General features: G+C 45.8%; 10 non-coding genes and 1 pseudogene across 10 annotated transcripts; all 11 read left to right on the top strand.

Moving 5' to 3' along the window:
- Positions 1-916: 916 nt before the first annotated feature.
- On the top strand, positions 917-1,107 carry LOC130306356 (U2 spliceosomal RNA). The gene has a single exon (XR_008855721.1). It is a non-coding gene; the product is annotated as a U2 spliceosomal RNA (small nuclear RNA).
- A 2,088-nt stretch (positions 1,108-3,195) lies between these two features.
- Positions 3,196-3,332, top strand: LOC130306383 (U2 spliceosomal RNA; annotated as a pseudogene).
- A 1,453-nt stretch (positions 3,333-4,785) lies between these two features.
- LOC130306377 (U2 spliceosomal RNA) lies at positions 4,786-4,970 on the top strand. Its single transcript, XR_008855741.1, has one exon. It is a non-coding gene; the product is annotated as a U2 spliceosomal RNA (small nuclear RNA).
- A 2,090-nt stretch (positions 4,971-7,060) lies between these two features.
- On the top strand, positions 7,061-7,251 carry LOC130306355 (U2 spliceosomal RNA). The gene has a single exon (XR_008855720.1). It is a non-coding gene; the product is annotated as a U2 spliceosomal RNA (small nuclear RNA).
- Positions 7,252-9,346: 2,095 nt separating this feature from the next.
- On the top strand, positions 9,347-9,537 carry LOC130306354 (U2 spliceosomal RNA). The gene has a single exon (XR_008855719.1). It is a non-coding gene; the product is annotated as a U2 spliceosomal RNA (small nuclear RNA).
- Positions 9,538-11,623: 2,086 nt separating this feature from the next.
- On the top strand, positions 11,624-11,814 carry LOC130306353 (U2 spliceosomal RNA). The gene has a single exon (XR_008855718.1). It is a non-coding gene; the product is annotated as a U2 spliceosomal RNA (small nuclear RNA).
- A 2,088-nt stretch (positions 11,815-13,902) lies between these two features.
- On the top strand, positions 13,903-14,093 carry LOC130306352 (U2 spliceosomal RNA). The gene has a single exon (XR_008855717.1). It is a non-coding gene; the product is annotated as a U2 spliceosomal RNA (small nuclear RNA).
- Positions 14,094-16,188: 2,095 nt separating this feature from the next.
- LOC130306385 (U2 spliceosomal RNA) lies at positions 16,189-16,379 on the top strand. The gene has a single exon (XR_008855744.1). It is a non-coding gene; the product is annotated as a U2 spliceosomal RNA (small nuclear RNA).
- Positions 16,380-18,464: 2,085 nt separating this feature from the next.
- On the top strand, positions 18,465-18,655 carry LOC130306384 (U2 spliceosomal RNA). Its single transcript, XR_008855743.1, has one exon. It is a non-coding gene; the product is annotated as a U2 spliceosomal RNA (small nuclear RNA).
- A 2,096-nt stretch (positions 18,656-20,751) lies between these two features.
- LOC130306373 (U2 spliceosomal RNA) lies at positions 20,752-20,942 on the top strand. The gene has a single exon (XR_008855738.1). It is a non-coding gene; the product is annotated as a U2 spliceosomal RNA (small nuclear RNA).
- Positions 20,943-23,023: 2,081 nt separating this feature from the next.
- Positions 23,024-23,214, top strand: LOC130306362 (U2 spliceosomal RNA). The gene has a single exon (XR_008855727.1). It is a non-coding gene; the product is annotated as a U2 spliceosomal RNA (small nuclear RNA).
- The last annotated feature ends 747 nt before the right edge of the window (positions 23,215-23,961 follow it).

The following is a 23,961-nucleotide window of genomic DNA, read 5'->3' as shown; positions in this document are numbered from 1 at the left end:
GGAGAAATATATATATATATATATATATATATATATATATATACGCGCACACACACACATATATATAAACGTATTCTCCGTTGAGATATTGCAGCCGCTGCTGTGTCCAGGCCCAGGAGCCTTAGCACTGTGCTGAGATGTCACTCAATACCACTGACATCACTAGGTGTAAACAACATCTCTCCTTTGCTGTGTATGTGACTATGGAGCTGTTTGGTGATGTCGTCTATTATGGCCTTCATAGAAGCAACAGGAGATTGTTGCATCCATCTAGAACCCTCAGAACTACAGTGCTATGATGTCACTCACTTCCACAGGCCTTGCAGAGTGTAAACAACAACAACCCAGCTTTGTTGTGTATGTAACCATAGGGATTTGTGATGTCACCTAGAACCTTCACAGCAGCGACAGCTTTATGAGGAGCATCAGCACTGCTCTGCCTGAGCAGAACCATCACCGCCATAGGTTGTCAAATAACCCGGGTTTAACCCACACAGGTAAGTCCAATGGGGTGCAGGCATGTCCTCTATGCTTACAGCTTCCCGTGGGTGTTGGTTTGATACCGTTTGGGGACAGCCAAGGAGGCATCTGCAGGCAACAAAGGTAGGTGTGTGCTTGTGTGTGTGTTTCCTATGCAGATCCTAAGCCCAGTGTCACATGCAAGTAGGAGGAGTAAGAAGGGTTCCTGGCAAATCCGGGTTATGGATTGCATTTAAAAAGGCCCCGTGGGAGTGCAATGGGCCCCTGTCTTGCTGCTTAGCAATAATGGTATGGGTTTAGGTTCTGCTGTGTGTACTGGTGGTTGACTGCCCCCCAGCCCAGAGTGTGCATGGAAAATTGTCTGGCAGCCTCCCTGACAGCAAGCAGTGATAGTGCCCATGAAGGGCACCTTGTTGGGCCCGCCCCTTTCACGGTTATCGCTTCTCGGCCTTTTGGCTAAGATCAAGTGTAGTATCTGTTCTTATCAGTTTAATATCTGATACGTCCCCTATCTGGGGACCATATATTAAATGGATTTTTGAGAACGGGGGCCGATTTCGAAGCTTGCTTCCGTCGCCCTATGCATTGACCCGATATGGCAGTATCTTCGGGTACAGTGCACCACCCCCTTACAGGGTTAAAAAGAAAGATTCCTACTTTCATTGCTACCTGCTTGCTGGCTAGCCAGCTAGCCAGCCCTGTGGGCCTTGCTGCTGCTGCAGCCAAAAAACAAAAGGTGGTGCTGCTGCTGCTTCTGCTGCTTCTGCTTCTGCTTGTGTCTGGCCGCTGTTGGAGCGTCCAGGCACAGGACTTCTGCTGCTGCTGACTAAATGGCCTCCTTAATTGGATCATTTGAGTAGCCAGCACACCTGTGCAGGTAGGGCATGACATGATAGGCAGCTGCCTTGATAGCGGGTGGGTGCTGAATGTTCCTAATTGACAAAATAAGATTAATGCTTATGAAGAAATATAAAATCTCATCCCTTCCCCAATATCGCGCCACACCCCTACCCCTTAATTCCCTGGTTGAACTTGATGGACATATGTCTTTTTTCGACCGTACTAACTATGTAACTATGTAACATAACATGGGGGGGGGGGGGTCTCCTGGCTGTTCACACAGGTGTGTCATTGCTGTACATTGACCATGCATTGCTTCTGTGGTATTGCAAAGGCAAAGACAAATGCTTCCAGCCATCCATTGCACTAATGGATTGGTCATCAGCTGGCTGTCTATGTCCCGCATCAATATAGACCAAAGTACAGAGGGTTAGGCTATGCTATTGTGCACCTACCTGATGCATCAGAAGGTGCGAGGCCCTTGCTAAATTCTGTGCACAGACTTTGAGATCTATACTTTAGACTGTATCTAAACCTGCTCCAACATGGACTGACATTCTGGCCTACTTTCAGCCGATGCGACTTGTCTGTCGCTGAACAGTCGCTTTTTATGTATTCAGCACCTATGTATAATGTTGTAAAAATGCTCTAGAAGCTAAAGTCGCAGAAATGTCACACATATTTGGCCTGCAACTTTCTGTGCGACAAATTCAGACAGGAAAAATCAGTATAAATCCTTAGAAAATTATCCCCCAGTGTCTCCATCTGCTGGCGGTATTGAATAAGCATTGCTGCACTGATGGGGTATGCATTAGACGAAAAAAAAGAAGAAAAAGAAGAATAATACGCCCAGAAAAGAGGCGAAAAGGAGAAAAACATAAAAAAACGTGAAAAAAAAGTAAGAGGAAGAGAAGGGAAAAAAAGGTGGAAATGGGTTTAAAAGTGATTTCGGCGGAGAAATATATATATATATATATATATATATATATATATATATATATACGCGCACACACACACATATATATAAACGTATTCTCCGTTGAGATATTGCAGCCGCTGCTGTGTCCAGGCCCAGGAGCCTTAGCACTGTGCTGTGATGTCACTCAATACCACTGACATCACTAGGTGTAAACAACATCTCTCCTTTGCTGTGTATGTGACTATGGAGCTGTTTGGTGATGTCGTCTATTATGGCCTTCATAGAAGCAACAGGAGATTGTTGCATCCATCTAGAACCCTCAGAACTACAGTGCTATGATGTCACTCACTTCCACAGGCCTTGCAGAGTGTAAACAACAACAACCCAGCTTTGTTGTGTATGTAACCATAGGGATTTGTGATGTCACCTAGAACCTTCACAGCAGCGACAGCTTTATGAGGAGCATCAGCACTGCTCTGCCTGAGCAGAACCATCACCGCCATAGGTTGTCAAATAACCCGGGTTTAACCCACACAGGTAAGTCCAATGGGGTGCAGGCATGTCCTCTATGCTTACAGCTTCCCGTGGGTGTTGGTTTGATACCGTTTGGGGACAGCCAAGGAGGCATCTGCAGGCAACAAAGGTAGGTGTGTGCTTGTGTGTGTGTTTCCTATGCAGATCCTAAGCCCAGTGTCACATGCAAGTAGGAGGAGTAAGAAGGGTTCCTGGCAAATCCGGGTTATGGATTGCATTTAAAAAGGCCCCGTGGGAGTGCAATGGGCCCCTGTCTTGCTGCTTAGCAATAATGGTATGGGTTTAGGTTCTGCTGTGTGTACTGGTGGTTGACTGCCCCCCAGCCCAGAGTGTGCATGGAAAATTGTCTGGCAGCCTCCCTGACAGCAAGCAGTGATAGTGCCCATGAAGGGCACCTTGTTGGGCCCGCCCCTTTCACGGTTATCGCTTCTCGGCCTTTTGGCTAAGATCAAGTGTAGTATCTGCTCACTTGGTCTGGTCAGAGGGTGTCTGGGGTACCCGGCTCCTTGGCCTGGGGGGATCGTCCTTCTTAACGGAGGGACTTCACCCCCCTGCTGCTATTAGGGAGCCGGCTTAGTCCCCAGACAACGGGAGGCGATCACCCTTCACTGCCCACTCTTTGGTGGGGGAGTGTTTTTCTGTCCCTGCCTGGACACGCCTATTGAAGATGGAAGAGATCATGGACACCTCTCAATCTGTTGGAGAGGAGGTTCCTTTTTTTGGGAAGATCAAGAATGGGGTCCGGATCCTGCTGAAAGACCTTGAGAAGAAAAGAAGAGGACTTTCCTTTGTAATGGAGGAAATTCTTTTTGGAGTTTTGGAAATTGCAAAGACACAAATCCTTTCCATGTTGGAATTTCCAAAGAAAGGGTGCTTTGATGTTATTTTGGTTTCCGAAGAGGATTATGATTTATTTTGGAAGAAATTTGAGACAATCAAGTCTGATCCAGTGTGGGAGGGCGTGGAAGTCATTCCCCACTTTCCCAGGAGAGAAAGAATTTTAACGGTGAGGATGTATAGTCCTTACGTCCCTGAGGAGGATATTATAATTCTTTTGACCCAATTTTGTGAGGAAATTGCGCCACTTGGGAAAATTTATAATCAGTATGGAGTCTGGACAACAAAGTGGAGATTTAAAGTAAAGTTCAAGGAAGACGCAGATGGAAGAGTTCTTTATCCCCCTGCCCGTTTTAAAATAGGGGTTATCAATGGAGATATGTTTTTTGCAGGTATGCAGAATTTCTGTAGAAAATGCAAGAAATATGGCCATTTAAAGGAAGAGTGCACCTCAATGTGGTGCCAAAAATGCCAAAAAGAAGGTCATGAAATCGAATCCTGTAGCCAAAAAAGTAAATGTAATTTATGTAACAAAATTGGTCACATGTATGTGAACTGTCCAAAGAGGAAGAAGAAAAGAGAAGAAGAAGTTTCTGAACAAGAGCCAGAAATTAAAAGATCTGTGAGAAAAGATAAGGAAGTGGTAACCCAAGAGCCAAAAATTGTTGGAAAAGAGATGATAGTAGAAGAAAAGAACATTGGAGAGCATAAGAGTAAAAAGAAAAATGAAGAGCCGGTGAGAGATTTAAGAGGATATTCAGGGTCTTTCCAAACTATTTTGGAGAGAGCTCCAGATGAGGAAAGAGAATTGTTCTTACAGGACCTGGATGATCTATTATCCACCTTTAAAGCCCAGTTGCCTGCAGTAAGAAACAAAGTTTATGATTCTTTTCGCCCTGACGTGGATCGATTTATGGTAACTTATAAAATACCGGCCTGGTTGGCCATCCCAGTAAAAAGGGAAATGGAAAAAGGAAGCTTAACCTATGGTTTAATTGATTACTTGGCAGTTTACGCCCGGAGAAAGGGAATGAATTTGTTATAATTTTGGAATGTTTATTATTTTTATTGTTGTTATAATATTTTATTTCAATTTGTCTTTTTTTAGGAATAAATAAAAGTGTTACCTGATGATGAACAAAACAATCGAGTCCATATAAGATCTTGGAGCTCTGATTGAGTTCTGAGGGCTAACTTAAAAAAAAAATCTGTTCTTATCAGTTTAATATCTGATACGTCCCCTATCTGGGGACCATATATTAAATGGATTTTTGAGAACGGGGGCCGATTTCGAAGCTTGCTTCCGTCGCCCTATGCATTGACCCGATATGGCAGTATCTTCGGGTACAGTGCACCACCCCCTTACAGGGTTAAAAAGAAAGATTCCTACTTTAATTGCTACCTGCTTGCTGGCTAGCCAGCTAGCCAGCCCTGTGGGCCTTGCTGCTGCTGCAGCCAAAAAACAAAAGGTGGTGCTGCTGCTGCTTCTGCTGCTTCTGCTTCTGCTTGTGTCTGGCCGCTGTTGGAGCGTCCAGGCACAGGACTTCTGCTGCTGCTGACTAAATGGCCTCCTTAATTGGATCATTTGAGTAGCCAGCACACCTGTGCAGGTAGGGCATGACATGATAGGCAGCTGCCTTGATAGCGGGTGGGTGCTGAATGTTCCTAATTGACAAAATAAGATTAATGCTTATGAAGAAATATAAAATCTCATCCCTTCCCCAATATCGCGCCACACCCCTACCCCTTAATTCCCTGGTTGAACTTGATGGACATATGTCTTTTTTCGACCGTACTAACTATGTAACTATGTAACATAACATGGGGGGGGGGGGGGGGGTCTCCTGGCTGTTCACACAGGTGTGTCATTGCTGTACATTGACCATGCATTGCTTCTGTGGTATTGCAAAGGCAAAGACAAATGCTTCCAGCCATCCATTGCACTAATGGATTGGTCATCAGCTGGCTGTCTATGTCCCGCATCAATATAGACCAAAGTACAGAGGGTTAGGCTATGCTATTGTGCACCTACCTGATGCATCAGAAGGTGCGAGGCCCTTGCTAAATTCTGTGCACAGACTTTGAGATCTATACTTTAGACTGTATCTAAACCTGCTCCAACATGGACTGACATTCTGGCCTACTTTCAGCCGATGCGACTTGTCTGTCGCTGAACAGTCGCTTTTTATGTATTCAGCACCTATGTATAATGTTGTAAAAATGCTCTAGAAGCTAAAGTCGCAGAAATGTCACACATATTTGGCCTGCAACTTTCTGTGCGACAAATTCAGACAGGAAAAATCAGTATAAATCCTTAGAAAATTATCCCCCAGTGTCTCCATCTGCTGGCGGTATTGAATAAGCATTGCTGCACTGATGGGGTATGCATTAGACGAAAAAAAAGAAGAAAAAGAAGAATAATACGCCCAGAAAAGAGGCGAAAAGGAGAAAAACGTAAAAAAACGTGAAAAAAAAGTAAGAGGAAGAGAAGGGGAAAAAAGGTGGAAATGGGTTTAAAAGTGATTTCGGCGGAGAAATATATATATATATATATATATATATATATATATATATATACGCGCACACACACACATATATATAAACGTATTCTCCGTTGAGATATTGCAGCCGCTGCTGTGTCCAGGCCCAGGAGCCTTAGCACTGTGCTGTGATGTCACTCAATACCACTGACATCACTAGGTGTAAACAACATCTCTCCTTTGCTGTGTATGTGACTATGGAGCTGTTTGGTGATGTCGTCTATTATGGCCTTCATAGAAGCAACAGGAGATTGTTGCATCCATCTAGAACCCTCAGAACTACAGTGCTATGATGTCACTCACTTCCACAGGCCTTGCAGAGTGTAAACAACAACAACCCAGCTTTGTTGTGTATGTAACCATAGGGATTTGTGATGTCACCTAGAACCTTCACAGCAGCGACAGCTTTATGAGGAGCATCAGCACTGCTCTGCCTGAGCAGAACCATCACCGCCATAGGTTGTCAAATAACCCGGGTTTAACCCACACAGGTAAGTCCAATGGGGTGCAGGCATGTCCTCTATGCTTACAGCTTCCCGTGGGTGTTGGTTTGATACCGTTTGGGGACAGCCAAGGAGGCATCTGCAGGCAACAAAGGTAGGTGTGTGCTTGTGTGTGTGTTTCCTATGCAGATCCTAAGCCCAGTGTCACATGCAAGTAGGAGGAGTAAGAAGGGTTCCTGGCAAATCCGGGTTATGGATTGCATTTAAAAAGGCCCCGTGGGAGTGCAATGGGCCCCTGTCTTGCTGCTTAGCAATAATGGTATGGGTTTAGGTTCTGCTGTGTGTACTGGTGGTTGACTGCCCCCCAGCCCAGAGTGTGCATGGAAAATTGTCTGGCAGCCTCCCTGACAGCAAGCAGTGATAGTGCCCATGAAGGGCACCTTGTTGGGCCCGCCCCTTTCACGGTTATCGCTTCTCGGCCTTTTGGCTAAGATCAAGTGTAGTATCTGTTCTTATCAGTTTAATATCTGATACGTCCCCTATCTGGGGACCATATATTAAATGGATTTTTGAGAACGGGGGCCGATTTCGAAGCTTGCTTCCGTCGCCCTATGCATTGACCCGATATGGCAGTATCTTCGGGTACAGTGCACCACCCCCTTACAGGGTTAAAAAGAAAGATTCCTACTTTCATTGCTACCTGCTTGCTGGCTAGCCAGCTAGCCAGCCCTGTGGGCCTTGCTGCTGCTGCAGCCAAAAAACAAAAGGTGGTGCTGCTGCTGCTTCTGCTGCTTCTGCTTCTGCTTGTGTCTGGCCGCTGTTGGAGCGTCCAGGCACAGGACTTCTGCTGCTGCTGACTAAATGGCCTCCTTAATTGGATCATTTGAGTAGCCAGCACACCTGTGCAGGTAGGGCATGACATGATAGGCAGCTGCCTTGATAGCGGGTGGGTGCTGAATGTTCCTAATTGACAAAATAAGATTAATGCTTATGAAGAAATATAAAATCTCATCCCTTCCCCAATATCGCGCCACACCCCTACCCCTTAATTCCCTGGTTGAACTTGATGGACATATGTCTTTTTTCGACCGTACTAACTATGTAACTATGTAACATAACATGGGGGGGGGGGGGGTCTCCTGGCTGTTCACACAGGTGTGTCATTGCTGTACATTGACCATGCATTGCTTCTGTGGTATTGCAAAGGCAAAGACAAATGCTTCCAGCCATCCATTGCACTAATGGATTGGTCATCAGCTGGCTGTCTATGTCCCGCATCAATATAGACCAAAGTACAGAGGGTTAGGCTATGCTATTGTGCACCTACCTGATGCATCAGAAGGTGCGAGGCCCTTGCTAAATTCTGTGCACAGACTTTGAGATCTATACTTTAGACTGTATCTAAACCTGCTCCAACATGGACTGACATTCTGGCCTACTTTCAGCCGATGCGACTTGTCTGTCGCTGAACAGTCGCTTTTTATGTATTCAGCACCTATGTATAATGTTGTAAAAATGCTCTAGAAGCTAAAGTCGCAGAAATGTCACACATATTTGGCCTGCAACTTTCTGTGCGACAAATTCAGACAGGAAAAATCAGTATAAATCCTTAGAAAATTATCCCCCAGTGTCTCCATCTGCTGGCGGTATTGAATAAGCATTGCTGCACTGATGGGGTATGCATTAGACGAAAAAAAAGAAGAAAAAGAAGAATAATACGCCCAGAAAAGAGGCGAAAAGGAGAAAAACATAAAAAAACGTGAAAAAAAAGTAAGAGGAAGAGAAGGGAAAAAAAGGTGGAAATGGGTTTAAAAGTGATTTCGGCGGAGAAATATATATATATATATATATATATATATATATATATATATATATATATACGCGCACACACACACATATATATAAACGTATTCTCCGTTGAGATATTGCAGCCGCTGCTGTGTCCAGGCCCAGGAGCCTTAGCACTGTGCTGTGATGTCACTCAATACCACTGACATCACTAGGTGTAAACAACATCTCTCCTTTGCTGTGTATGTGACTATGGAGCTGTTTGGTGATGTCGTCTATTATGGCCTTCATAGAAGCAACAGGAGATTGTTGCATCCATCTAGAACCCTCAGAACTACAGTGCTATGATGTCACTCACTTCCACAGGCCTTGCAGAGTGTAAACAACAACAACCCAGCTTTGTTGTGTATGTAACCATAGGGATTTGTGATGTCACCTAGAACCTTCACAGCAGCGACAGCTTTATGAGGAGCATCAGCACTGCTCTGCCTGAGCAGAACCATCACCGCCATAGGTTGTCAAATAACCCGGGTTTAACCCACACAGGTAAGTCCAATGGGGTGCAGGCATGTCCTCTATGCTTACAGCTTCCCGTGGGTGTTGGTTTGATACCGTTTGGGGACAGCCAAGGAGGCATCTGCAGGCAACAAAGGTAGGTGTGTGCTTGTGTGTGTGTTTCCTATGCAGATCCTAAGCCCAGTGTCACATGCAAGTAGGAGGAGTAAGAAGGGTTCCTGGCAAATCCGGGTTATGGATTGCATTTAAAAAGGCCCCGTGGGAGTGCAATGGGCCCCTGTCTTGCTGCTTAGCAATAATGGTATGGGTTTAGGTTCTGCTGTGTGTACTGGTGGTTGACTGCCCCCCAGCCCAGAGTGTGCATGGAAAATTGTCTGGCAGCCTCCCTGACAGCAAGCAGTGATAGTGCCCATGAAGGGCACCTTGTTGGGCCCGCCCCTTTCACGGTTATCGCTTCTCGGCCTTTTGGCTAAGATCAAGTGTAGTATCTGTTCTTATCAGTTTAATATCTGATACGTCCCCTATCTGGGGACCATATATTAAATGGATTTTTGAGAACGGGGGCCGATTTCGAAGCTTGCTTCCGTCGCCCTATGCATTGACCCGATATGGCAGTATCTTCGGGTACAGTGCACCACCCCCTTACAGGGTTAAAAAGAAAGATTCCTACTTTAATTGCTACCTGCTTGCTGGCTAGCCAGCTAGCCAGCCCTGTGGGCCTTGCTGCTGCTGCAGCCAAAAAACAAAAGGTGGTGCTGCTGCTGCTTCTGCTGCTTCTGCTTCTGCTTGTGTCTGGCCGCTGTTGGAGCGTCCAGGCACAGGACTTCTGCTGCTGCTGACTAAATGGCCTCCTTAATTGGATCATTTGAGTAGCCAGCACACCTGTGCAGGTAGGGCATGACATGATAGGCAGCTGCCTTGATAGCGGGTGGGTGCTGAATGTTCCTAATTGACAAAATAAGATTAATGCTTATGAAGAAATATAAAATCTCATCCCTTCCCCAATATCGCGCCACACCCCTACCCCTTAATTCCCTGGTTGAACTTGATGGACATATGTCTTTTTTCGACCGTACTAACTATGTAACTATGTAACATAACATGGGGGGGGGGGGGGGGGGTCTCCTGGCTGTTCACACAGGTGTGTCATTGCTGTACATTGACCATGCATTGCTTCTGTGGTATTGCAAAGGCAAAGACAAATGCTTCCAGCCATCCATTGCACTAATGGATTGGTCATCAGCTGGCTGTCTATGTCCCGCATCAATATAGACCAAAGTACAGAGGGTTAGGCTATGCTATTGTGCACCTACCTGATGCATCAGAAGGTGCGAGGCCCTTGCTAAATTCTGTGCACAGACTTTGAGATCTATACTTTAGACTGTATCTAAACCTGCTCCAACATGGACTGACATTCTGGCCTACTTTCAGCCGATGCGACTTGTCTGTCGCTGAACAGTCGCTTTTTATGTATTCAGCACCTATGTATAATGTTGTAAAAATGCTCTAGAAGCTAAAGTCGCAGAAATGTCACACATATTTGGCCTGCAACTTTCTGTGCGACAAAATTCAGACAGGAAAAATCAGTATAAATCCTTAGAAAATTATCCCCCAGTGTCTCCATCTGCTGGCGGTATTGAATAAGCATTGCTGCACTGATGGGGTATGCATTAGACGAAAAAAAAGAAGAAAAAGAAGAATAATACGCCCAGAAAAGAGGCGAAAAGGAGAAAAACGTAAAAAAACGTGAAAAAAAAGTAAGAGGAAGAGAAGGGGAAAAAAGGTGGAAATGGGTTTAAAAGTGATTTCGGCGGAGAAATATATATATATATATATATATATATATATATATACGCGCACACACACACATATATATAAACGTATTCTCCGTTGAGATATTGCAGCCGCTGCTGTGTCCAGGCCCAGGAGCCTTAGCACTGTGCTGTGATGTCACTCAATACCACTGACATCACTAGGTGTAAACAACATCTCTCCTTTGCTGTGTATGTGACTATGGAGCTGTTTGGTGATGTCGTCTATTATGGCCTTCATAGAAGCAACAGGAGATTGTTGCATCCATCTAGAACCCTCAGAACTACAGTGCTATGATGTCACTCACTTCCACAGGCCTTGCAGAGTGTAAACAACAACAACCCAGCTTTGTTGTGTATGTAACCATAGGGATTTGTGATGTCACCTAGAACCTTCACAGCAGCGACAGCTTTATGAGGAGCATCAGCACTGCTCTGCCTGAGCAGAACCATCACCGCCATAGGTTGTCAAATAACCCGGGTTTAACCCACACAGGTAAGTCCAATGGGGTGCAGGCATGTCCTCTATGCTTACAGCTTCCCGTGGGTGTTGGTTTGATACCGTTTGGGGACAGCCAAGGAGGCATCTGCAGGCAACAAAGGTAGGTGTGTGCTTGTGTGTGTGTTTCCTATGCAGATCCTAAGCCCAGTGTCACATGCAAGTAGGAGGAGTAAGAAGGGTTCCTGGCAAATCCGGGTTATGGATTGCATTTAAAAAGGCCCCGTGGGAGTGCAATGGGCCCCTGTCTTGCTGCTTAGCAATAATGGTATGGGTTTAGGTTCTGCTGTGTGTACTGGTGGTTGACTGCCCCCCAGCCCAGAGTGTGCATGGAAAATTGTCTGGCAGCCTCCCTGACAGCAAGCAGTGATAGTGCCCATGAAGGGCACCTTGTTGGGCCCGCCCCTTTCACGGTTATCGCTTCTCGGCCTTTTGGCTAAGATCAAGTGTAGTATCTGTTCTTATCAGTTTAATATCTGATACGTCCCCTATCTGGGGACCATATATTAAATGGATTTTTGAGAACGGGGGCCGATTTCGAAGCTTGCTTCCGTCGCCCTATGCATTGACCCGATATGGCAGTATCTTCGGGTACAGTGCACCACCCCCTTACAGGGTTAAAAAGAAAGATTCCTACTTTCATTGCTACCTGCTTGCTGGCTAGCCAGCTAGCCAGCCCTGTGGGCCTTGCTGCTGCTGCAGCCAAAAAACAAAAGGTGGTGCTGCTGCTGCTGCTTCTGCTGCTTCTGCTTCTGCTTGTGTCTGGCCGCTGTTGGAGCGTCCAGGCACAGGACTTCTGCTGCTGCTGACTAAATGGCCTCCTTAATTGGATCATTTGAGTAGCCAGCACACCTGCGCAGGTAGGGCATGACATGATAGGCAGCTGCCTTGATAGCGGGTGGGTGCTGAATGTTCCTAATTGACAAAATAAGATTAATGCTTATGAAGAAATATAAAATCTCATCCCTTCCCCAATATCGCGCCACACCCCTACCCCTTAATTCCCTGGTTGAACTTGATGGACATATGTCTTTTTTCGACCGTACTAACTATGTAACTATGTAACATAACATGGGGGGGGGGGGTCTCCTGGCTGTTCACACAGGTGTGTCATTGCTGTACATTGACCATGCATTGCTTCTGTGGTATTGCAAAGGCAAAGACAAATGCTTCCAGCCATCCATTGCACTAATGGATTGGTCATCAGCTGGCTGTCTATGTCCCGCATCAATATAGACCAAAGTACAGAGGGTTAGGCTATGCTATTGTGCACCTACCTGATGCATCAGAAGGTGCGAGGCCCTTGCTAAATTCTGTGCACAGACTTTGAGATCTATACTTTAGACTGTATCTAAACCTGCTCCAACATGGACTGACATTCTGGCCTACTTTCAGCCGATGCGACTTGTCTGTCGCTGAACAGTCGCTTTTTATGTATTCAGCACCTATGTATAATGTTGTAAAAATGCTCTAGAAGCTAAAGTCGCAGAAATGTCACACATATTTGGCCTGCAACTTTCTGTGCGACAAATTCAGACAGGAAAAATCAGTATAAATCCTTAGAAAATTATCCCCCAGTGTCTCCATCTGCTGGCGGTATTGAATAAGCATTGCTGCACTGATGGGGTATGCATTAGACGAAAAAAAAGAAGAAAAAGAAGAAGAATACGCCCAGAAAAGAGGCGAAAAGGAGAAAAACTTAAAAAAACGTGAAAAAAAAGTAAGAGGAAGAGAAGGGAAAAAAAGGTGGAAATGGGTTTAAAAGTGATTTCGGCGGAGAAATATATATATATATATATATATATATATATATATATATATACGCGCACACACACACATATATATAAACGTATTCTCCGTTGAGATATTGCAGCCGCTGCTGTGTCCAGGCCCAGGAGCCTTAGCACTGTGCTGAGATGTCACTCAATACCACTGACATCACTAGGTGTAAACAACATCTCTCCTTTGCTGTGTATGTGACTATGGAGCTGTTTGGTGATGTCGTCTATTATGGCCTTCATAGAAGCAACAGGAGATTGTTGCATCCATCTAGAACCCTCAGAACTACAGTGCTATGATGTCACTCACTTCCACAGGCCTTGCAGAGTGTAAACAACAACAACCCAGCTTTGTTGTGTATGTAACCATAGGGATTTGTGATGTCACCTAGAACCTTCACAGCAGCGACAGCTTTATGAGGAGCATCAGCACTGCTCTGCCTGAGCAGAACCATCACCGCCATAGGTTGTCAAATAACCCGGGTTTAACCCACACAGGTAAGTCCAATGGGGTGCAGGCATGTCCTCTATGCTTACAGCTTCCCGTGGGTGTTGGTTTGATACCGTTTGGGGACAGCCAAGGAGGCATCTGCAGGCAACAAAGGTAGGTGTGTGCTTGTGTGTGTGTTTCCTATGCAGATCCTAAGCCCAGTGTCACATGCAAGTAGGAGGAGTAAGAAGGGTTCCTGGCAAATCCGGGTTATGGATTGCATTTAAAAAGGCCCCGTGGGAGTGCAATGGGCCCCTGTCTTGCTGCTTAGCAATAATGGTATGGGTTTAGGTTCTGCTGTGTGTACTGGTGGTTGACTGCCCCCCAGCCCAGAGTGTGCATGGAAAATTGTCTGGCAGCCTCCCTGACAGCAAGCAGTGATAGTGCCCATGAAGGGCACCTTGTTGGGCCCGCCCCTTTCACGGTTATCGCTTCTCGGCCTTTTGGCTAAGATCAAGTGTAGTATCTGTTCTTATCAGTTTAATATCTGATACGTCCCCTATCTGGGGACCATATATTAAATGGATTTTTGAGAACGGGGGCCGATTTCGAAGCTTGCTTCCGTCGCCCTATGCATTGACCCGATATGGCAGTATCTTCGGGTACAGTGCACCACCCCCTTACAGGGTTAAAAAGAAAGATTCCTACTTTCATTGCTACCTGCTTGCTGGCTAGCCAGCTAGCCAGCCCTGTGGGCCTTGCTGCTGCTGCAGCCAAAAAACAAAAGGTGGTGCTGCTGCTGCTTCTGCTGCTTCTGCTTCTGCTTGTGTCTGGCCGCTGTTGGAGCGTCCAGGCACAGGACTTCTGCTGCTGCTGACTAAATGGCCTCCTTAATTGGATCATTTGAGTAGCCAGCACACCTGTGCAGGTAGGGCATGACATGATAGGCAGCTGCCTTGATAGCGGGTGGGTGCTGAATGTTCCTAATTGACAAAATAAGATTAATGCTTATGAAGAAATATAAAATCTCATCCCTTCCCCAATATCGCGCCACACCCCTACCCCTTAATTCCCTGGTTGAACTTGATGGACATATGTCTTTTTTCGACCGTACTAACTATGTAACTATGTAACATAACATGGGGGGGGGGGGGGGGGGTCTCCTGGCTGTTCACACAGGTGTGTCATTGCTGTACATTGACCATGCATTGCTTCTGTGGTATTGCAAAGGCAAAGACAAATGCTTCCAGCCATCCATTGCACTAATGGATTGGTCATCAGCTGGCTGTCTATGTCCCGCATCAATATAGACCAAAGTACAGAGGGTTAGGCTATGCTATTGTGCACCTACCTGATGCATCAGAAGGTGCGAGGCCCTTGCTAAATTCTGTGCACAGACTTTGAGATCTATACTTTAGACTGTATCTAAACCTGCTCCAACATGGACTGACATTCTGGCCTACTTTCAGCCGATGCGACTTGTCTGTCGCGGAACAGTCGCTTTTTATGTATTCAGCACCTATGTATAATGTTGTAAAAATGCTCTAGAAGCTAAAGTCGCAGAAATGTCACACATATTTGGCCTGCAACTTTCTGTGCGACAAATTCAGACAGGAAAAATCAGTATAAATCCTTAGAAAATTATCCCCCAGTGTCTCCATCTGCTGGCGGTATTGAATAAGCATTGCTGCACTGATGGGGTATGCATTAGACGGAAAAAAAGAAGAAAAAGAAGAATAATACGCCCAGAAAAGAGGCGAAAAGGAGAAAAACGTAAAAAAACGTGAAAAAAAAGTAAGAGGAAGAGAAGGGAAAAAAAGGTGGAAATGGGTTTAAAAGTGATTTCGGCGGAGAAATATATATATATATATATATATATATATATATATATATATACGCGCACACACACACACATATATATATAAACGTATTCTCCGTTGAGATATTGCAGCCGCTGCTGTGTCCAGGCCCAGGAGCCTTAGCACTGTGCTGTGATGTCACTCAATACCACTGACATCACTAGGTGTAAACAACATCTCTCCTTTGCTGTGTATGTGACTATGGAGCTGTTTGGTGATGTCGTCTATTATGGCCTTCATAGAAGCAACAGGAGATTGTTGCATCCATCTAGAACCCTCAGAACTACAGTGCTATGATGTCACTCACTTCCACAGGCCTTGCAGAGTGTAAACAACAACAACCCAGCTTTGTTGTGTATGTAACCATAGGGATTTGTGATGTCACCTAGAACCTTCACAGCAGCGACAGCTTTATGAGGAGCATCAGCACTGCTCTGCCTGAGCAGAACCATCACCGCCATAGGTTGTCAAATAACCCGGGTTTAACCCACACAGGTAAGTCCAATGGGGTGCAGGCATGTCCTCTATGCTTACAGCTTCCCGTGGGTGTTGGTTTGATACCGTTTGGGGACAGCCAAGGAGGCATCTGCAGGCAACAAAGGTAGGTGTGTGCTTGTGTGTGTGTTTCCTATGCAGATCCTAAGCCCAGTGTCACATGCAAGTAGGAGGAGTAAGAAGGGTTCCTGGCAAATCCGGGTTATGGATTGCATTTAAAAAGGCCCCGTGGGAGTGCAATGGGCCCCTGTCTTGCTGCTTAGCAATAATGGTATGGGTTTAGGTTCTGCTGTGTGTACTGGTGGTTGACTGCCCCCCAGCCCAGAGTGTGCATGGAAAATTGTCTGGCAGCCTCCCTGACAGCAAGCAGTGATAGTGCCCATGAAGGGCACCTTGTTGGGCCCGCCCCTTTCACGGTTATCGCTTCTCGGCCTTTTGGCTAAGATCAAGTGTAGTATCTGTTCTTATCAGTTTAATATCTGATACGTCCCCTATCTGGGGACCATATATTAAATGGATTTTTGAGAACGGGGGCCGATTTCGAAGCTTGCTTCCGTCGCCCTATGCATTGACCCGATATGGCAGTATCTTCGGGTACAGTGCACCACCCCCTTACAGGGTTAAAAAGAAAGATTCCTACTTTCATTGCTACCTGCTTGCTGGCTAGCCAGCTAGCCAGCCCTGTGGGCCTTGCTGCTGCTGCAGCCAAAAAACAAAAGGTGGTGCTGCTGCTGCTTCTGCTGCTTCTGCTTCTGCTTGTGTCTGGCCGCTGTTGGAGCGTCCAGGCACAGGACTTCTGCTGCTGCTGACTAAATGGCCTCCTTAATTGGATCATTTGAGTAGCCAGCACACCTGTGCAGGTAGGGCATGACATGATAGGCAGCTGCCTTGATAGCGGGTGGGTGCTGAATGTTTCTAATTGACAAAATAAGATTAATGCTTATGAAGAAATATAAAATCTCATCCCTTCCCCAATATCTCGCCACACCCCTACCCCTTAATTCCCTGGTTGAACTTGATGGACATATGTCTTTTTTCGACCGTACTAACTATGTAACTATGTAACATAACATGGGGTGGGGGGGGGGGTCTCCTGGCTGTTCACACAGGTGTGTCATTGCTGTACATTGACCATGCATTGCTTCTGTGGTATTGCAAAGACAAATGCTTCCAGCCATCCATTGCACTAATGGATTGGTCATCAGCTGGCTGTCTATGTCCCGCATCAATATAGACCAAAGTACAGAGGGTTAGGCTATGCTATTGTGCACCTACCTGATGCATCAGAAGGTGCGAGGCCCTTGCTAAATTCTGTGCACAGACTTTGAGATCTATACTTTAGACTGTATCTAAACCTGCTCCAACATGGACTGACATTCTGGCCTACTTTCAGCCGATTCGACTTGTCTGTCGCTGAACAGTCGCTTTTTATGTATTCAGCACCTATGTATAATGTTGTAAAAATGCTCTAGAAGCTAAAGTCGCAGAAATGTCACACATATTTAGCCTGCAACTTTCTGTGCGACAAATTCAGACAGGAAAAATCAGTATAAATCCTTAGAAAATTATCCCCCAGTGTCTCCATCTGCTGGCGGTATTGAATAAGCATTGCTGCACTGATGGGGTATGCATTAGACGAAAAAAAAGAAGAAAAAGAAGAATAATACGCCCAGAAAAGAGGCGAAAAGGAGAAAAACGTAAAAAAACGTGAAAAAAAAGTAAGAGGAAGAGAAGGGAAAAAAAGGTGGAAATGGGTTTAAAAGTGATTTCGGCGGAGAAATATATATATATATATATATATATATATATATATATATATATACGCGCACACACACACATATATATAAACGTATTCTCCGTTGAGATATTGCAGCCGCTGCTGTGTCCAGGCCCAGGAGCCTTAGCAGTGTGCTGTGATGTCACTCAATACCACTGACATCACTAGGTGTAAACAACATCTCTCCTTTGCTGTGTATGTGACTATGGAGCTGTTTGGTGATGTCGTCTATTATGGCCTTCATAGAAGCAACAGGAGATTGTTGCATCCATCTAGAACCCTCAGAACTACAGTGCTATGATGTCACTCACTTCCACAGGCCTTGCAGAGTGTAAACAACAACAACCCAGCTTTGTTGTGTATGTAACCATAGGGATTTGTGATGTCACCTAGAACCTTCACAGCAGCGACAGCTTTATGAGGAGCATCAGCACTGCTCTGCCTGAGCAGAACCATCACCGCCATAGGTTGTCAAATAACCCGGGTTTAACCCACACAGGTAAGTCCAATGGGGTGCAGGCATGTCCTCTATGCTTACAGCTTCCCGTGGGTGTTGGTTTGATACCGTTTGGGGACAGCCAAGGAGGCATCTGCAGGCAACAAAGGTAGGTGTGTGCTTGTGTGTGTGTTTCCTATGCAGATCCTAAGCCCAGTGTCACATGCAAGTAGGAGGAGTAAGAAGGGTTCCTGGCAAATCCGGGTTATGGATTGCATTTAAAAAGGCCCCGTGGGAGTGCAATGGGCCCCTGTCTTGCTGCTTAGCAATAATGGTATGGGTTTAGGTTCTGCTGTGTGTACTGGTGGTTGACTGCCCCCCAGCCCAGAGTGTGCATGGAAAATTGTCTGGCAGCCTCCCTGACAGCAAGCAGTGATAGTGCCCATGAAGGGCACCTTGTTGGGCCCGCCCCTTTCACGGTTATCGCTTCTCGGCCTTTTGGCTAAGATCAAGTGTAGTATCTGTTCTTATCAGTTTAATATCTGATACGTCCCCTATCTGGGGACCATATATTAAATGGATTTTTGAGAACGGGGGCCGATTTCGAAGCTTGCTTCCGTCGCCCTATGCATTGACCCGATATGGCAGTATCTTCGGGTACAGTGCACCACCCCCTTACAGGGTTAAAAAGAAAGATTCCTACTTTCATTGCTACCTGCTTGCTGGCTAGCCAGCTAGCCAGCCCTGTGGGCCTTGCTGCTGCTGCAGCCAAAAAACAAAAGGTGGTGCTGCTGCTGCTTCTGCTGCTTCTGCTTCTGCTTGTGTCTGGCCGCTGTTGGAGCGTCCAGGCACAGGACTTCTGCTGCTGCTGACTAAATGGCCTCCTTAATTGGATCATTTGAGTAGCCAGCACACCTGTGCAGGTAGGGCATGACATGATAGGCAGCTGCCTTGATAGCGGGTGGGTGCTGAATGTTCCTAATTGACAAAATAAGATTAATGCTTATGAAGAAATATAAAATCTCATCCCTTCCCCAATATCGCGCCACACCCCTACCCCTTAATTCCCTGGTTGAACTTGATGGACATATGTCTTTTTTCGACCGTACTAACTATGTAACTATGTAACATAACATGGGGGGGGGGGGGGGTCTCCTGGCTGTTCACACAGGTGTGTCATTGCTGTACATTGACCATGCATTGCTTCTGTGGTATTGCAAAGGCAAAGACAAATGCTTCCAGCCATCCATTGCACTAATGGATTGGTCATCAGCTGGCTGTCTATGTCCCGCATCAATATAGACCAAAGTACAGAGGGTTAGGCTATGCTATTGTGCACCTACCTGATGCATCAGAAGGTGCGAGGCCCTTGCTAAATTCTGTGCACAGACTTTGAGATCTATACTTTAGACTGTATCTAAACCTGCTCCAACATGGACTGACATTCTGGCCTACTTTCAGCCGATGCGACTTGTCTGTCGCTGAACAGTCGCTTTTTATGTATTCAGCACCTATGTATAATGTTGTAAAAATGCTCTAGAAGCTAAAGTCGCAGAAATGTCACACATATTTGGCCTGCAACTTTCTGTGCGACAAATTCAGACAGGAAAAATCAGTATAAATCCTTAGAAAATTATCCCCCAGTGTCTCCATCTGCTGGCGGTATTGAATAAGCATTGCTGCACTGATGGGGTATGCATTAGACGAAAAAAAAGAAGAAAAAGAAGAATAATACGCCCAGAAAAGAGGCGAAAAGGAGAAAAACGTAAAAAAACTTGAAAAAAAAGTAAGAGGAAGAGAAGGGAAAAAAAGGTGGAAATGGGTTTAAAAGTGATTTCGGCGGAGAAATATATATATATATATATATATATATATATATATATATATATATATATACGCGCACACACACACATATATATAAACGTATTCTCCGTTGAGATATTGCAGCCGCTGCTGTGTCCAGGCCCAGGAGCCTTAGCACTGTGCTGTGATGTCACTCAATACCACTGACATCACTAGGTGTAAACAACATCTCTCCTTTGCTGTGTATGTGACTATGGAGCTGTTTGGTGATGTCGTCTATTATGGCCTTCATAGAAGCAACAGGAGATTGTTGCATCCATCTAGAACCCTCAGAACTACAGTGCTATGATGTCACTCACTTCCACAGGCCTTGCAGAGTGTAAACAACAACAACCCAGCTTTGTTGTGTATGTAACCATAGGGATTTGTGATGTCACCTAGAACCTTCACAGCAGCGACAGCTTTATGAGGAGCATCAGCACTGCTCTGCCTGAGCAGAACCATCACCGCCATAGGTTGTCAAATAACCCGGGTTTAACCCACACAGGTAAGTCCAATGGGGTGCAGGCATGTCCTCTATGCTTACAGCTTCCCGTGGGTGTTGGTTTGATACCGTTTGGGGACAGCCAAGGAGGCATCTGCAGGCAACAAAGGTAGGTGTGTGCTTGTGTGTGTGTTTCCTATGCAGATCCTAAGCCCAGTGTCACATGCAAGTAGGAGGAGTAAGAAGGGTTCCTGGCAAATCCGGGTTATGGATTGCATTTAAAAAGGCCCCGTGGGAGTGCAATGGGCCCCTGTCTTGCTGCTTAGCAATAATGGTATGGGTTTAGGTTCTGCTGTGTGTACTGGTGGTTGACTGCCCCCCAGCCCAGAGTGTGCATGGAAAATTGTCTGGCAGCCTCCCTGACAGCAAGCAGTGATAGTGCCCATGAAGGGCACCTTGTTGGGCCCGCCCCTTTCACGGTTATCGCTTCTCGGCCTTTTGGCTAAGATCAAGTGTAGTATCTGTTCTTATCAGTTTAATATCTGATACGTCCCCTATCTGGGGACCATATATTAAATGGATTTTTGAGAACGGGGGCCGATTTCGAAGCTTGCTTCCGTCGCCCTATGCATTGACCCGATATGGCAGTATCTTCGGGTACAGTGCACCACCCCCTTACAGGGTTAAAAAGAAAGATTCCTACTTTCATTGCTACCTGCTTGCTGGCTAGCCAGCTAGCCAGCCCTGTGGGCCTTGCTGCTGCTGCAGCCAAAAAACAAAAGGTGGTGCTGCTGCTGCTTCTGCTGCTTCTGCTTCTGCTTGTGTCTGGCCGCTGTTGGAGCGTCCAGGCACAGGACTTCTGCTGCTGCTGACTAAATGGCCTCCTTAATTGGATCATTTGAGTAGCCAGCACACCTGTGCAGGTAGGGCATGACATGATAGGCAGCTGCCTTGATAGCGGGTGGGTGCTGAATGTTCCTAATTGACAAAATAAGATTAATGCTTATGAAGAAATATAAAATCTCATCCCTTCCCCAATATCGCGCCACACCCCTACCCCTTAATTCCCTGGTTGAACTTGATGGACATATGTCTTTTTTCGACCGTACTAACTATGTAACTATGTAACATAACATGGGGGGGGGGGGTCTCCTGGCTGTTCACACAGGTGTGTCATTGCTGTACATTGACCATGCATTGCTTCTGTGGTATTGCAAAGGCAAAGACAAATGCTTCCAGCCATCCATTGCACTAATGGATTGGTCATCAGCTGGCTGTCTATGTCCCGCATCAATATAGACCAAAGTACAGAGGGTTAGGCTATGCTATTGTGCACCTACCTGATGCATCAGAAGGTGCGAGGCCCTTGCTAAATTCTGTGCACAGACTTTGAGATCTATACTTTAGACTGTATCTAAACCTGCTCCAACATGGACTGACATTCTGGCCTACTTTCAGCCGATGCGACTTGTCTGTCGCTGAACAGTCGCTTTTTATGTATTCAGCACCTATGTATAATGTTGTAAAAATGCTCTAGAAGCTAAAGTCGCAGAAATGTCACACATATTTGGCCTGCAACTTTCTGTGCGACAAATTCAGACAGGAAAAATCAGTATAAATCCTTAGAAAATTATCCCCCAGTGTCTCCATCTGCTGGCGGTATTGAATAAGCATTGCTGCACTGATGGGGTATGCATTAGACGAAAAAAAAGAAGAAAAAGAAGAATAATACGCCCAGAAAAGAGGCGAAAAGGAGAAAAACGTAAAAAAACGTGAAAAAAAAGTAAGAGGAAGAGAAGGGAAAAAAAGGTGGAAATGGGTTTAAAAGTGATTTCGGCGGAGAAATATATATATATATATATATATATATATATATATATACGCGCACACACACACATATATATAAACGTATTCTCCGTTGAGATATTGCAGCCGCTGCTGTGTCCAGGCCCAGGAGCCTTAGCACTGTGCTGTGATGTCACTCAATACCACTGACATCACTAGGTGTAAACAACATCTCTCCTTTGCTGTGTATGTGACTATGGAGCTGTTTGGTGATGTCGTCTATTATGGCCTTCATAGAAGCAACAGGAGATTGTTGCATCCATCTAGAACCCTCAGAACTACAGTGCTATGATGTCACTCACTTCCACAGGCCTTGCAGAGTGTAAACAACAACAACCCAGCTTTGTTGTGTATGTAACCATAGGGATTTGTGATGTCACCTAGAACCTTCACAGCAGCGACAGCTTTATGAGGAGCATCAGCACTGCTCTGCCTGAGCAGAACCATCACCGCCATAGGTTGTCAAATAACCCGGGTTTAACCCACACAGGTAAGTCCAATGGGGTGCAGGCATGTCCTCTATGCTTACAGCTTCCCGTGGGTGTTGGTTTGATACCGTTTGGGGACAGCCAAGGAGGCATCTGCAGGCAACAAAGGTAGGTGTGTGCTTGTGTGTGTGTTTCCTATGCAGATCCTAAGCCCAGTGTCACATGCAAGTAGGAGGAGTAAGAAGGGTTCCTGGCAAATCCGGGTTATGGATTGCATTTAAAAAGGCCCCGTGGGAGTGCAATGGGCCCCTGTCTTGCTGCTTAGCAATAATGGTATGGGTTTAGGTTCTGCTGTGTGTACTGGTGGTTGACTGCCCCCCAGCCCAGAGTGTGCATGGAAAATTGTCTGGCAGCCTCCCTGACAGCAAGCAGTGATAGTGCCCATGAAGGGCACCTTGTTGGGCCCGCCCCTTTCACGGTTATCGCTTCTCGGCCTTTTGGCTAAGATCAAGTGTAGTATCTGTTCTTATCAGTTTAATATCTGATACGTCCCCTATCTGGGGACCATATATTAAATGGATTTTTGAGAACGGGGGCCGATTTCGAAGCTTGCTTCCGTCGCCCTATGCATTGACCCGATATGGCAGTATCTTCGGGTACAGTGCACCACCCCCTTACAGGGTTAAAAAGAAAGATTCCTACTTTCATTGCTACCTGCTTGCTGGCTAGCCAGCTAGCCAGCCCTGTGGGCCTTGCTGCTGCTGCAGCCAAAAAACAAAAGGTGGTGCTGCTGCTGCTGCTTCTGCTGCTTCTGCTTCTGCTTGTGTCTGGCCGCTGTTGGAGCGTCCAGGCACAGGACTTCTGCTGCTGCTGACTAAATGGCCTCCTTAATTGGATCATTTGAGTAGCCAGCACACCTGTGCAGGTAGGGCATGACATGATAGGCAGCTGCCTTGATAGCGGGTGGGTGCTGAATGTTCCTAATTGACAAAATAAGATTAATGCTTATGAAGAAATATAAAATCTCATCCCTTCCCTAATATCGCGCCACACCCCTACCCCTTAATTCCCTGGTTGAACTTGATGGACATATGTCTTTTTTCGACCGTACTAACTATGTAACTATGTAACATAACATGGGGGGGGGGGGGGGGGTCTCCTGGCTGTTCACACAGGTGTGTCATTGCTGTACATTGACCATGCATTGCTTCTGTGGTATTGCAAAGGCAAAGACAAATGCTTCCAGCCATCCATTGCACTAATGGATTGGTCATCAGCTGGCTGTCTATGTCCCGCATCAATATAGACCAAAGTACAGAGGGTTAGGCTATGCTATTGTGCACCTACCTGATGCATCAGAAGGTGCGAGGCCCTTGCTAAATTCTGTGCACAGACTTTGAGATCTATACTTTAGACTGT

Source organism: Hyla sarda, unplaced genomic scaffold (genome assembly GCF_029499605.1).
Source record: "Hyla sarda isolate aHylSar1 unplaced genomic scaffold, aHylSar1.hap1 scaffold_1369, whole genome shotgun sequence".
NCBI lineage: Eukaryota > Metazoa > Chordata > Amphibia > Anura > Hylidae > Hyla > Hyla sarda.
The sequence above is the reverse complement of the archived record's forward strand: the minus strand, read 5'-3'. Positions and strand labels throughout refer to the sequence as shown.